A 12,184-nucleotide genomic window follows, 5' to 3' on the forward strand; every position below is an offset into this window, starting at 1 on the left:
TTTACTTCGGGTGTGCTTTTAGACGTTTGCACCTTGTAGCAGTTGTAGCGTAATAGGCGAGCGTAACATAAAATTACTATAAATATGAAGCTTGTAATTAGATGTAAATTTCGTAATGAAATATAGGTGTTTTCTAGGTACCTTATTTTTTGTTGTGTTTTGCATGCTCTTTTTTAGTGATAATGTCTCTTAGCCTTTTCTAGTCGTGTCTGATATAAGGTACTTTGGAATCTAACCGAGGTAGACTCGAAGTCCGGTGTGCCTGTTTGCTACAAGGCACGACTTTGGAATCAGGTCGAGGTTGACTAGAGGTCCGGCGTGCTTGTTTGCTATAAGGCATGACTTTGGGATCAGACTGAGGTAGACTAGAGGTCCAGCGTGCCTGTTTGCTACAAGGCATGACTTTGGGATCGGACAGAGGTAGACTTGAGGTCTAGCGTGCCTATTTGCTACAATTCACGACTTTGGGATCGAACCGAGATAAACTCGGGGTCTGACGTGCCTGTTTGCTACAAGGCACAACTTTAGGCTGGCTCGAGGCCTTCTACGCTTTTCTAATACAAGGCATGGCTTGATAGGGTCGAGGCAAGCTCGAGGGGCCTAAAGCAATGACGGGGCAGTGCCTGAGGTTCACGCAGGGCTAACTGACCATGTCGGTCTGGAGCCAGAGCATGGTTCAAAGGAGGACCGAGGATGGCTTGATGTCCTGTGTGCCTATTTGATACAAGGCGTGGCTAGATAGGGATGAGGCAGGCTCGAGGCACCTAGAGTAATGACGGAGTTGTGCCTGAGTTCCGTGTCAGGCGAACTGACCATGTCGGTCTGAATCCGTAGCACAGTTTAAAGGAGGACCAAGGCTAGCTTGAGGTCATGTGTGCCTGTTTGATACAAGGCATGGCTTGATAGGGTTGCTTGTTACAAGGTACGACTTTGGAATAGGACCGAGGTAGATTCGAGGTCTGGCATGCCTGTTTGCTACAAGGCACTACTTTGGAATCAAATCAAGGTAAACTCGAGGTCTGGCGTGCCTTCCAATGCTTGTATTTGAATATTTAGTAAAATATGGAATTTTGGAATACCTCATTACTTTTGTTGATTTTGCTAATGGTTCGTTTGAACGTTCATCTTTGTTAGTGTGGGTGCTAGGTGAGCCAAGGTTACGGACAACTTAGTCTTGCATTCAATGGGTCAAGTGAGACCGAGGCAACCTAGGGTCTGTTGTCCCTGTTTGATACAAGGCAGGTTAAGGCAATACCAAGGTGATTGGAAGGCAGGAATATACCGAGGGATCTCGGGGACTGCCTTAAGAAGAACTTGGGATTGTACCCGTGTAAACACATAATAAGTAATAAGTGGAAGTAATTGTCCTTGATTAAGTGAAGCGTATTTTAATAGCAAGTCCCTGAGAAAATGGTTGCTTAGATATAATATGTCTACGCATTGGTCGCGTTCTATGATTTGGGTAGAGGTTTCCTTGAGGGTACAGCTGAGTGGTGAGCTCCGCTGCCGATGTTGTTAGTGATCTGGTGAGGCAGGTTTGATGTGAACGATCTACTCTGGGCAGGGGCCAAGGCCTTCAGGATGGAGTTCTTCTGTTGGTTGGGGATGGTTATCCGATGGCTTGCTTTGATGAACTAGCTCATCCATATGCATGCTAAGGTGCATGGCTTGGCTGTTTCCTCTTGTTGCTTGACTCCTGCTCTCGAAGGTTTTGTTTTCCTTATCGTTCTTGCTGAGCTTGGGGCCCCAAGCCTAAAGGCTATCATGGTAGCACTGTTGAGCCTCCTTTTGGTCGGCGTGAACCACCCCGACCTTGATATTTGACACTGGGAATTTCATGGTCAAATGGGGAGTGGATATAATCGCACCCAAGGTGTTGAAAGAGGGGCGATCGAGGAGTGCGTTGTACAGTGTTTGGCAATCGATGACTAAATACCGAATATTGATTGTTTCGATGAGGAGGGTTGTCCCGAATGAAGTTAACAAGTCGATGTAACCCCTGACGCTTACTTGTTCTCTAGAAAAGCCAATCAGGTTCTCATGGAATGGTCTCAACTCATTTTCAGGGATACCTATTTCCCTTAGGGTCGACAGGTATAACAGGTCGGCCAAGCTGCCCTGATCTACGAGGACTTTCTTTACGAAGAAGTTTACGATGATGACCGAGATTACCATGGGATCATTGAGGTTTTTACCAACGCCTTTGAAGTCTTCGTCGATGAAGAAGATTGCGGGATGTCAAGCCATCCTCTTTAGCTTTCTCTCAGTGTTATCTATCGACATTATTGCCCAGAGGTGTCGTTTCCTTGCCGAGCTTGATTCTCCCCCTCCTACGAAACCTTCAAATATGGTGTCAATAACCCCTGTTATTGGATTCCTCGGGGGTGGTCCAACGTTTTTCCTGTTGTCTGTTAGAGGCCGTCTCTAAAGGTTATGGCTCCTTTGCCTATCCAGGTTACCCTATGATGACCGTCTTTAGTCCATTCTGTAAACATATTTGAGGAGGTAGCCTTTCCTAACCAGGCGCTCTATCTGGTCTTTTAGGGCAGCACATTCTTCGATTATGTGGCCGAACATACGATGGTAATCACACCGCTTGCTGGTGTCGGTATTGCCATGAGGAGGTCGTTGCCTGTCAACACCACACTACCGCCTGGGAACCTCCACTGACGCCTGATACTCAATCCCATCACCTACAAATGCACGACGCATGCATGCAGGAGGATGTCTCCTCCTCCTATATCAACCATCTCTCTTAAGAGTCAAGGTATGTTCTGCCCTCTGACCTATTGATACATTGCCATTTTTTTACTCTCTTACTCACTCGAGCATCAAAGTGCTTGCAGGTGCCAACCGCCCCCTGGATGGACCGGTCGCCGGAGCCCGCTCCCTACCGTTGTGATCCCGTCTCCGATCGCTCCCTTTAGTTAAGAAGGAACAACATCCATTTGAAACAACTCATAACCATAATGTGCAACCAAAGCTAATATTGTTTTAATAGATTATACTCTAGTAATTGGGAAAAATGTCTCCTCGTAATCAATTATATAATATTGTTTGGTAAAGTCTTTTGTCAGTAATCAAATTTTGTCCCTTTCAACATTTCCTTCCAAATTTCATTTCCTTGTAAAAATTCATTTATATTTTACTAGTATAATAGATTCAAGTGTGACTACTAATCTCCAAACACCATTTTTATGCAAAGAATTGATCTCGTCCTGCTTTGTTATTTTTCATTTTTTAACTTCTATGCCATTTATGACTTCCACGTATGTTTTGGAGTCAATAATATCTTCATTTAAAGTTTGCATGCTAGAATTGTATAGCAATGACACCAATATCCAAGAGATGGGTGAATGGGATTATTAAAAATTTGATTGAACTTGAAATTTGTTGGTGAAGATAAAGTAGAAGATAAAGATAGAGTAGTAGCCAGAATTATCCACAACTAACTTACTGATTTATGTTATATTTTTCTGTAAATTAATTGTTATAATCTAGTCCTAGAAAGTAGGAATTATCTAGTCCTAAAACTTAGTAGATTTCTTAGGAGTTGTTCTCTATTTATACTTGTACATTCATTCCTTATAAATGTGAGAAAGTATTCTTCCTTTTTTCCCAATTACTTAACATGGTATCAGAGCCGCCATCACAGCCTCTAAAACCCTAGATGTACACCTTCATTGCACGCTTTTTAACCTCTCTTCGAGTTCCTTCATTGCACTCCTTCATTCGTTAGCCATTTGCTTCTATTGTTGGTTCTCCTAGATTGTCTAGAATGTCTGCACAATCTGATATTGTCACTGGAGAGTCTTCACTTGAGGTGGAGCAGCCTGCTAATCCTAGTTAAGAGATAAATCATGGTGTTGTTGCTAGAGATCTGCCAAACATCCACTTATCCTATCGCCTAGACGGAAAAAACTACTTGCAATGGGCCCAATTGGAGCAAACTTTTCTCAAAGGAAAAAGGAAAATTACCCATCTCATGGCCTCTCCTCCTATTGTAAATCATCCATTGTTTTCCACATGGAAATCGAGGATTCCAGATCATGTCTTGGCTGTAGAATGCCATGCTACCTAAGATAAGTAGGAATTATATGTTTTTAGGGACTGCTAGGGAGATTTGGGAGGCTGTAACACAAACTTACTCAAAGGTACAAGATGCATCTATTATCTATGAAGTTAAGACCAAGATTAGTGGGGCTAAACAAGGTGGGATGTCAGTTATGGAGTATTATAATTACATGAAAGGCCTTTGGCTAGAGTTGGATCACTATCAAAATATTAAGATGATATGTAAGGAGGATACTGCGACCTTAATCAAATAATGGATAGGGATCGGATTGTTGAATTCTTTGCTGGACTTAATCATGAATTTGATCAAGTTAAGGTGCAGATACTTGGTCGAGAGAAGCTACCATCCATCAACGAAGTATTTGCCATGCTAAGGAGTCAGGAGAATATGAGGATTGTGATGCTAAAAGAGACATCCATTGATGGTTTAGCATTGATGTCAAACAAGGGCAATGGACCAAGTTAGGAAGGATGGAACAACAGGTAAAACTTGGAAGCAAGGATGGCCTATGGTGCACTTTCTGTCGGAAACCTAGGCACACTCGAGACAGTTGTTTCAAGCTACATGGAAAAAAGGCAATTCTCAACAAGCTTGGTGGGTTTAAAAAGTTGACTCCAAAGAACCAAGTCTACCTATCTCATAAAACCGAAGAGGAGGGAAAATCTGGAGAAAAGACTGATGCAGATGGAAGCCCTAATCTCTCTCAACTTAATGTTGATGAGATCCATAAGTTAAAATCTTTTCTTAAGACTATGCAAGATGACACTTGCTCTTTAGCACTCTCAGGTAACACAAATTCTACATACTTTACTTCCTTAAACACTATTTGGAATTATGTTTTGATCTTGAATTTAGGAGCTACTACCCATATGACACCCAATCCAAGTATATTTACTACCTACCAACCACTCAACACCTCCAAACAAATTACCATTGTCAATGGGAAATCAGTCCCTATTGTTGGTCAAGGCCAAGTTTACCTTTACCCAAATTTGTCTCTTAAATCAGTCCTACATGTCTCTTAATTATCAGTAAACCTTCTCTCAATCCATCAACTCACAAAGGACTTGAATTGCTTAGCCATTTTTTCTCCTAATGGTTGTTTGTTTCAGGAACTGGAGACCGGGACAAGGATTGGAGCTACTAGGGTAAAGTATAGGTTGTACTACTTCATGGGGAAGGACTCTCATCCACCTAGGGACCAACTATAGGTGGCATATTCCTCAAACAATGAAGTAGATCACTCAAAAATATGGTTGCACTATTACTGCCTTGGCCACCCTCCATTCTCACTTTTGAAAGCTATGTTTCCTACTTTCTTTAAGTCTATGAACCCTAGTATATTTCATTGTGATATATGCATCTTAGCTAAACAACATCGTGTTTCTTATTCAATCAGTAATAAAATTAGTTCAAAACCTTTTTCCTTAATCTATTTGAATGTTTGGGGGCCTTGCAAAATCCTTAATTATTCTAGGGAAAAATGGTTTATCTCCTTCATTGATGATTGCACTCGTATAACATGGGTTTTTTTGTCTTTACCTCTTAGAGTATTTAGTTGTGTGGCCTTTGTCTATATTTCCAAACAACATAAAGATAAACTTGATCCTAGGGCAATCAAATGTGTATTCTTAGGCTATTCACCTACTCAAAAAGGATACAAATATTACCATCCTCCTACTCGAAAACTATATATCTCTAAGGACGTTACCTTCATTGAACCCTTCTATTTTTTCATTCCTCTATCACTGGTCACCAAAGGAAGCCTGCTTATGGTGACCTTTTAGCATATTTATGCACAAGGAATCAACAACTCCCTAAGCATAGGGACACGACTCACCTTCGCCACACCCAATCATCATAAAGATTACGACCCACCATTACATACTCATCTCTCACAGAGTGAGACTGCCTTAGAGGGTATCAATCCCTTCAGGCTCCAAATGCTATCATCATAATGATTTTCCCTTGCCCATGGGCTTCATCAACCGTAGCACAATGCTAACTTGAGACAATACTAATAGGGAAACTGCTCCCTGTAAACTTGCTCCATAAGCCTCTAATCTAGTCTCCATCTTTAGCCTCTCGGCCTCTGTTCCCTATACTATGGTAACATCTTAAGAGTGTTAGCATCGGTGGCCCTCTCGGCCACATTGAGGACACATTGCACCTAAGCCAGCATCCCACACATCTAGACTCTGAGGGTAACCCTTTCAATTATGTATCACTCGGTCACTAAAGTAATAGACTCCTCTTGAGACCACTTACCCTAATCTTCATTCATTTCTATCACTTACAATTGCATAAACCATCTGTACTATCATGGGACAATCCCTAATTCAGGTACCGACCAATGCATATTGGGTCTCCACACGTTGGCCTCTCCAAACTTTGGTAGCTTTCTCATCCTTATGACCACTAACTTAAAGGCACTCCGAGCTAAGCAGGTGATCCTTACCTCCTATTGTGCTACCAATTTGCTCTCCCACACCAACTTAGTAGACCCATAGGTCTTTATCCCCTAATCATTTTGAACCAATGGTTTCCATTTAAATGCCTCCCAGAACTCATCATAATTTAGCTTCCGACCAACAGACCTCCATTGGGACTTCTCCCACCATCTTTCCAAGTTGCTCCCCAACTCATTCATTTTCCCTAGCATGCATCCTTGGTAAATTTCCATGGGGCGATAATGTAAGTAACGGGATACTCTTTCCTTGACCTCAATTCGACGACCTCTTTACAAGCGCCCATTTACTATATGGCCGATTATTTATAATTACCATTTTAATTTAACTTCTCATTTTCGGACTGCTAAACATAGTCCTAATTCTACCCGACATTCCTATGTGTACAAAGACTCCCCTCGTCCCAACCTTTGCTCTGATACCAAGCTGTCAAGGCCCGCTCCCAGATTACCTTCTAGCATAGGAAATCCAAGAAAAGATTCATTCAAGATGGATACAGATACAACTCACTAAAAATTAATCGACGGAAATTTCTTTTCATTTCCATATGTGCTCACTATCAATAGGAGCCATAAAATATTATACAACATTCTTTACATTAAGCTCGGGTTTACAACTCATACCTTTTAAAATACACACGGGCACTAAGACTTTAAATACATTATGAAATCCTCTATTCATGCCCTCCAATCTACACCCATGGATCTTTGAAGTTGAGACATCTCTGTACACATATAATCAAAACTCACCCCAAATATCTATCTTCCACTTACCCGGAATGACAAAAAAGCAAGGGTGAGCCATAAGGCTCAGTAAGTATATAGCAAAGGGAAATTAAGACAAGATCGATATATGAAGGCATGAATAACAAAGAGCCAAGGGAAACTCAATACTCGACCACTAAATCTCAATTGAGTTCATGCCTTCCACACTTGACAACAACCTCCTCAGAGGAAACCATTTCTTTATAATTTAACAAAACCCATTTTAAATTTTCATAAGGTATACATGCACATGCATAACAATTGGCATACAAGGGTCCTCTAACCATATGCATCATAACATGCATTTCACATGAGAACCAGACTCATTTTTCCCATGCCATGGACATCATACATGCTATGCGTTATTCCCATCATCATGCACATGAAACCATAACAGAGAAACCTATGTGGCCCCCAAGGCTGCCACTACCATGCATACATGCATACATTATGAAGGATACTCATCATTCAACTGAATGCCATGCCTTTAAAGAATCATTGCATAACTCATGCCTCAATTTATAAAGAGATGACTTTCCCATGCATCACAACAACTCAAATAGCCAACACCTCCATGCAGATGTATATATACATGTATATACATATACACAAATACCAAAATTTCAATAGCCACTCTTGGCTCAAGAAACGCCTACCGGGTTTATGGCCACCTCACTTGCGTCAGGCTCTCATAGGGTACCCTCTTCCACACACGCAGACTTAGCTGTTGCACCCAAAATAATAATAGTGGCGCAAATTATAACATCAAGCATGCATATGCAAATTCAAGTACATGCTACATCACGAGTGACCACCATAGTACATGCAGCCCTTTACACATAATGTATACCCATGGCTGTATGCATAATACATGCATGCCCTTCTTTAAACTATGGGTGAGCAATGATTATTACCATGCTATGCTTAACGCACCCATCACATACAAAGCATGACTCCCAATGGATGCAACCCATGACCCATCATCATAATGCAAGATAAAATAGCACACAATGTCATGCAACATATCCATAACAATGCTATGACAAGTGACGATCACATATCATCAATTTTTGCCCGTTAAAGCTCTTGGCTTTTCCACACATTTCACATTGATTAGGTTCCACCACATCAATTAAGGGAAATTATTTATATAATATTAGTCATGCATCATGCATGAGTTACCATGGATATTGCAACCAAGATCATTACTTATTAACTTCCCAAATGATTATCATTATGCTTCCTCAAGCAACTTAATTACATTTTTATCTCATGAACCCCACATATATACATATATATATATATATATCTTCAACCCCATCTTAACATTTTAGAGGTTTGAGGGATATCAAAGGAAGCATTTAAAAAATATTTACTTTGATAATCTTACTCGATTTGGATTAAGAAAAGCCTTCACCAATTCAAATCATAACCAAAATATATTATATTATATATCAAATCGAATCCCTCGAAGTCTAGTTTATTATGCTTCAAACATATCACAATTCTGAATTTTACATCAAAAGTTATGGCCGAAATAGTGAAGCATGCATAGTGTAGTCAAGTGCCGAGTCGACTCGAGGGTAAATTCGAGTCGACTTGACCTGAGTTGACTCGCCCAAAACTGAGTCGACTTGGCCTGAGTCGACTTAACCTCCTAGATGAGTCGACTTGACCTCCTAGACGAGTCGACTTGGCCGAGAACGAAAAAAAAAGGCCAAAAATATACTGAAAACACTCAAAATGGACACCAATCACTCCAAAACTCTTATTCTAGCTTCCTAACCCACAATGCCATTCCATGAAAGAAAAATAGGATGAAATATACCCCATGGAAACTTCCAAAGGGACTGCAAAACCATCTTAAATGGGAAACCCACAAGCTTTTGGAGGAAAATAGAAAAAAAAATCAAACTTCTTCAAAAATAATTATAGCAAGAAAATGAGGCACACAAGGCCGTATACTTACGCATTAAAATTGGTGAGCATGAGGAGTTGCATGAAGCGAAAGGATCAATAGAAAACTTGCACAACTCAATAAAAGGGTGCAAGAAAAACTTGCCTCTGATGATGAAAACTGAAGAGATGAAGAAGAAGAAGCCTCCTCCAATTGCATCCTTGAAGCCTTATCAACAAAAAGGAAGAAAATTTGAAGAAGAAGAAGAAAATAAAGAAGAAGGAGGAGGAGGAGCCACCGTCGGGCATCAAAAGAGAAAAAAAAGAAGGAATAATGAAGAAAAGACAAAAGCATGGAAGAAAATGGGAGGAGTGGGCTGCCAACCACCCCCTGGAATTTACTAATCTACCCCTACCTCATACACACACATAAAAATCCAAACCCTTTTTAGACTTTTTCCATTTTTCTTCTTTCTTTCCTCTATTCTTTAATCTCTCCAATTATGAATTCCCCATTTGCCCTCACCTTTATTCATAAAGCATGCCCAATTTTGACATTTGACACAATTCTCATTTTCATTTAATTTAAAACATAATTTGCAATTGGGCTCAAGCCCAAACCAATAATTCAACATATACTTGGCCCAATGGGCTAACTTTATAACTTCATTTAATACAACCAAATTTCACATGGGCCTAACCAAATTTTCAAAGCCCAATCCATATCATTCCCATTTATTTCATTACTTATTAATGCATACCACCTCAAACACATGGGCTCAAAGCCCATTTCAATGGTCAAATCCAAGTGGCCCTTTTCCATCCTAGGTTTCAATCAAGATCAATCCCAATTAATTAAAACACAACCCACTAATACATGGGCTTAGGCCCAAATGGGCAACCCAATCCATTAATTTAATACATAATTTACCTACATATATTTTGCCACATAAAAATATTTCTCACATTTAATTTAATAGGGAAAAATTCCCAATGCTCATAAATAAAATATTAATAAATTCTTAGACCCACTAATGGGTCATTAGAAACTCACCCGTGTCAGACGCTCAATGAGATATCCCATCACACACTTGTGGAACTTAGTTGCCTCGCCAAAATAATAATAAGAGGCACAAAAGTAATGATAGTAATGCATCACACATGAGATTTCATGAACATGCCAACCAAGAACATTTTTTAACAACTTCCCAAACGGGATTATCATGCTTACTCATGCAACTCCATTACATTTTCATCTCATGAATCCCATTTGTGTGTATATATATATATATGTATTTAATCACATCCTAGCATTTTAGATGATTGAGTGATATCAGATGAAGCATTTAATATCAACTTCTTTTAACAATCATGATTAATTTAGATTGAAGAAAGTATTAACTAACTCAAATCATAACCAAAGTATATGATATTATATATCAAATCGAATCCCTCAAAGTCTAGTTTCTGACGCTTCAAACGGATCTCAATTTTGATTTCTATATCAAAAGTTATGGTTTAAAGAGTACAAGATGCGCAGTCTGAAACGGAAAGTCTACTTTTGGAAGTAAAAGTCGACTTCTACATCAATTTAATCAACCTAGCTAAGAGCTTGACATACAAACTCGACTCCTACTCATAAAAGTCAATTGTTGAGACCCAGAAATAAAAACGGACGAAAGAATACAATGCAAATGAACAATATTTGCATCTAACCAATAAAAATGCCATTCCTTGAAGGATTTTTGGAGTGAATCAAGCCCCAAATGAAACCTCAACAAGTCCCATTAATATTCAAGAATTTTTACAAAAATGTTTACAACCAAGAAAAAAGACCCACTTTATCAAAATATAAGATATTATAGCAATGGAGGAAAGCAAAGGTGCTCAAAATGAAGAGAAATAATCAAGAAGAAGTTGCACAAAAAATGGAGAAGATAAGAGAACTTGTCTTAGATGGTGCAACTCCAAAGAGATGAAGAAAACCCCCAAAATTTGCAGATCTTCACTTGAAGCTCCAACCAAGAGCAAAAAAATGAAGAAAATAGAAGAAAGTAATGAAGAGGAAGAAGAAAAGATGAACGAGAGGGAGAGCAAGAGAGTTGGAGAGGAGAAAGGAGGATATTGCTAAAGAAGCAAGAAGGAATGGGGGGAGATGGGTTGTCGTCCAACTCCAACCACCTCATTTTTTAGCCTTCCCCAATTTGCCCTCCATCACAATACTTACAACACTTATCAAACTCATTTTAGACTTTACCCATTTTCTTTCTTTTTGTCAAGATTTGCTCCCGGATTTACTAGCTAGCATAGGAAATCCGAGAGAAGATCCATTCAAAATGAATATAGATACAAAAATACTCAAAATTTGCCCAAAAATTTCTTTTCGTTTTCATATTTGCTCACTATGAATAGGAGCCAAAATAAAGATTACAATATTCTTTACATCATCATCTCGGGCTTGCCACCCATACATTTTCAAAATAAAAGGGCACTAAGACTTTAAATACAAAATGAAGTACTCTACTCATGCCCTCAACACTATACCCATGGATCTTGAAGCCAGGACATCTCTGTACACATTTATTCGGGACTCACCCCAAATAACTATCTTTCCCTTTCCTGGAATGACAAAAGAAACAAAGTGAGCCACAAGGCTCAACAAGTATATAGCAATGGGAAGCATCAATAGATTGATATATGAAAGTATAAATAACTCAGAGCCAAAGGAAAATCACTACCCGACATCTAGACATCAATTGGATTCATGCCTTCTACACTTGACAACAACATCCTCAAAGAAATACAATTTCTTACATTTTATCAAGGTGAGCCATAAGGCTCGGCAAGTGTATAGAAATAACGAAAAATGGATACGATTGGACTTTTCCTAAACATCATTCATATCGTGCCATATATGAAAACACACGCCGGTCTCATATACATAAATGACACACAATCCATGCCATGTCGTTATATAACAC

Source organism: Diospyros lotus, chromosome 6 (assembly GCF_014633365.1).
Source record: "Diospyros lotus cultivar Yz01 chromosome 6, ASM1463336v1, whole genome shotgun sequence".
NCBI classification, from domain to species: Eukaryota; Viridiplantae; Streptophyta; class Magnoliopsida; order Ericales; family Ebenaceae; genus Diospyros; species Diospyros lotus.